Below are 3,661 nucleotides of genomic sequence, written 5' to 3' on the forward strand. Positions count from 1 at the left end.
AAATGAATTACAAATAAACATAAACAAATAGAATATGAATTTGAATATAAATATAGTCACTTAATTACTTTAAGTCATTAAAGCAAATTTTAGTGGGATATATGATAATTAAAATGGGAGGTAGTAACTAGTAATGGAGCAATGATGAAAACATGCTTAGAAGCTAAACTCTTATGTCCCAAAAATAACATTCGAATGTCATCAATGCTTGGGATCTGTAAATTAATCTTTAAATTTATAAATTTATTACTACATCTCAAATATTGCATGTGCACTCTTTAAATGTATTTAATCGTCTCCTCCATGATTGAAATTTTATTTCATATTTTATACTTTAGATCTAAGTATTTCTATTTTTTTTTTAAAAGCCAACAATTTATATTAAAATAAAAAGAGATACAACCAGGAGGGCCTTAGGCCAATATACAAATTATGCTATAATCATAGAGCTAATAGCTAAACACGAAAATAATGCTTAAAAATTAGAGTAATCACGAGAATATAGACAGTGTGTATGGTTAATTGTTGATAGGAAAAAGCCTTCACCCGCCGGTTACTACTAAGAGGGATCAACTTGTATAAGAACAAGCCGGATTAGGACCCGAAATACAGTGCTGATCTAATGCAGCGACAAAGCAATCGAGCCTAAACCACTTAGACTCCTCTAAGTAATAATTCAGCAGGATCCGGCATAAAAAACCTACCTTAACCAACACCTACTTTTGCGAGTGATGCATCAAAACTTTTAGGGTTCGTGATCCACGTTAACCAATTTAGCGATCCTTTTTTCCAACGGGCGTTTATCCACTCGAAACATTTGCTTTGAATTTCTGCTACGGTCTTTGAGGAGCTAAGGCAATTACCTCCAAAAGTACTGGCATTTCTGTGAGTCCAAATATGATATGATGTGACCCAAACCGTGGCTTGCCATATGGATACCCCATGGTTGGAGTTTAAAAACGGATTTGAACTTTGTGCAATGTCGGAAATACTTGAGATAGGTAGATGATTGAAATTCCACCACTTTTGGATTCTTTTCCAAATGTCTTTGGCAAAACTACAAGTTAGGAGCGTGTGATGTAGAGTTTCAATATCATCATCACAAACCGGACATCTCAATGAGTGGAGATCAATACCTTTTTTATCTAGCGCGACTCTAACGGGAAATTTGTTTTGTTTCGCCCTCCAAATGAAGATACCAATTTTTTGCGGGATGAGTGGGTTAAGATCCGTAGGCTGGGGAGGTGAAGAAAGAACTTTTTCAGCGGCTAGAGAGCTAAGTAATCGAACCAACGAGCTGGTGGAGAACAGACCCGACGGGTCATATTTCCAGGACCACGGGCCAGCCGAAGGATGAGACTGGGTAGCAGGAGAATGAGAAAAAGGGTGTGCTCTGATGGAGTCGATAAGAGCAAAAAGTTCATCCTCAGTACGCCATCTCGGGGGCATGGACCAATTCCATTTGAAAATCAACGGATTAACCGTTACATCCAAACGGTCGGCAATGAAAGCCTCTGGTGTAGCCTCGAGTTTGAAAAGTCTCGGGTATGCGTCTTTGAGCGGTACGTCTCCCATCCACTTATCAATCCAAAATCTCGTGTCCGCACCAATTCCTACATCTTTGACAAAAGCGTTAGAGAGATTACACCCTAACTTAGTTAGGGTGTCTTCAATATTAATAATATTATACCAAGGGCGACCCGAAAGATTTTTCAATTTGTTCCCGGGTATCGAGGTACAACATCCCAAACCCCCGCCAATTCCATAAATACTTTTGATAATGCGAACCCAAAAAACGTTTTCACCCGAGAGGAATCTCCACCACCATTTGGATAGGAGTGCAAGATTTTTAATTTTCAAGGAGCAAACATTTAAACCACCAAATTCGTAAGGAAAAAGTATTTGTTCCCATTTAACCCAAGCCATTTTTTTCTCATCTTGAGATCCCCCCCCCCCCCCCCCCCCCCCAAAAAATCACGACGATACCCTTCAAGTTCTTTAATTACATTATCAGGTGCTTTGAAAAGTGAAAAATAATAAAGTGGGAGACTAGTTAACACCGCTTTAATTAACGTGAGACGACCTCCAAAAGAGATAGATTTAGCTTTCCAATCCGATAAACGTTTTTTGAACTTTTCGAGAATAGGAGCCCAAGTATTATACTAAGAAATATGAGCCCCAATTGGGAGCCCAAGGTAGCTAAATGGAAAAGACCATTCTTTGCAATTAAACCACGAAGCTAAGCTAGCAAGTTCGGAAGAGGTCGTACGAATACCATAAACACTACTTTTATTGAGATTAATTTTTAGGCCCGATAGATCCTCGAAACATTTAAGAATTTTCAAAATATTTCTAACCTCGACTTTGTTCCATTTTCCAAAAATAATTGTGTCATCCACATATTGGAGGTGTGACACAACAACATTATCTTTCCCAATCTCGACACCATTGATTAGCTTTTTGTTTGTTGCAATTTTTAAAAGTTGGTTTAATCCTTCGTCCGCAATGATGAAAAGAAAAGGGGATAGAGGGTCCCCTTGTCTTACACCTCTTTTGGGGAAGAATTGGTCGGTGGGTGAACCATTGATTAAAACGGAAATAGATGTAGAATTAAGGCAATACATAATCCATTTTACCCATTTAGACCCAAACCCCATTGAAGACATTATTGAACTAAGAAAATCCCAATATAGACAATCAAAAGCTTTTTCAAAGTCAACTTTAAATATAAAACTCTTTTGATTTCTAGATTTAAGGTCTTCTAAAGATCCGAGAGCAATTAAGACACCATCAAGTATATATCTATTAGAGATAAAGGCGCTTTGCTCGTCACCTATTAGCTTCTGGATTATTTTGCGAATTCGGTTTGCAAGTAGTTTGGAAAGAATTTTGTAGTAATTCCCGATGAGACTAATAGGTCTAAAATTAGAGAAATTGAGAGGATCATTGACCTTAGGGATGAGAGTGATGAAAGAGGCGTTGCACCCGTTGGAAATGGATCCCGTTTCCCAGAACCACTTAAGAGCCTTGATAAGATCTTCTTTGATTATGTCCCAGAATTTGATATAAAACATGATATTAAAACCATCTGGTCCCGGCGCCTTATTTCTACCACAACTCTTAATAGCATCGAGAATTTCGGTTTCAGTAAAGGGAGACTCCAAAGCCTCGGCCGAGGGTGCTTCAATTTTTGGCCCGTGCCAATTATCAAACATCCATGACTCCGAGGTGTTCTTTTTGAAAAGTCCCTGAAAAAAAGAAAAAGCTTCATTTTTAATAGATAAGGGATTAGAATTCCATACCCCACCAATGTTGATTCCATGAATGTTATTTTTCTGATTCCTCCGCCGAATGTAGGAGTGGAAAAATTTGCTATTCTCTTCTCCTTCTAAGGCTAATTTGAATCTTGATTTTTGTTTAAGCATTTCTAATTGTGATTTCTCTTTTTGGAGGAGATTTTCTTTGTCTTTCATCCAATTGTTGTAGTCTTCATCATTTAGATTGGAAGTTTTGGCTTTCTTTTCCCATTCGGTGACCACACACGTCAATTCTTCGATTTTCGTTTTCAATTTACCATGAGAAGTCGAATACCACCTTTTCAGTTCTTGTTTGACTAACTTGAGTTTATCTCTGAAGATGCAATCAGGTTTGGAGCTATTTG

The sequence above is a fragment of the Rutidosis leptorrhynchoides genome, chromosome 4 (assembly GCF_046630445.1).
Source record: "Rutidosis leptorrhynchoides isolate AG116_Rl617_1_P2 chromosome 4, CSIRO_AGI_Rlap_v1, whole genome shotgun sequence".
NCBI lineage: Eukaryota > Viridiplantae > Streptophyta > Magnoliopsida > Asterales > Asteraceae > Rutidosis > Rutidosis leptorrhynchoides.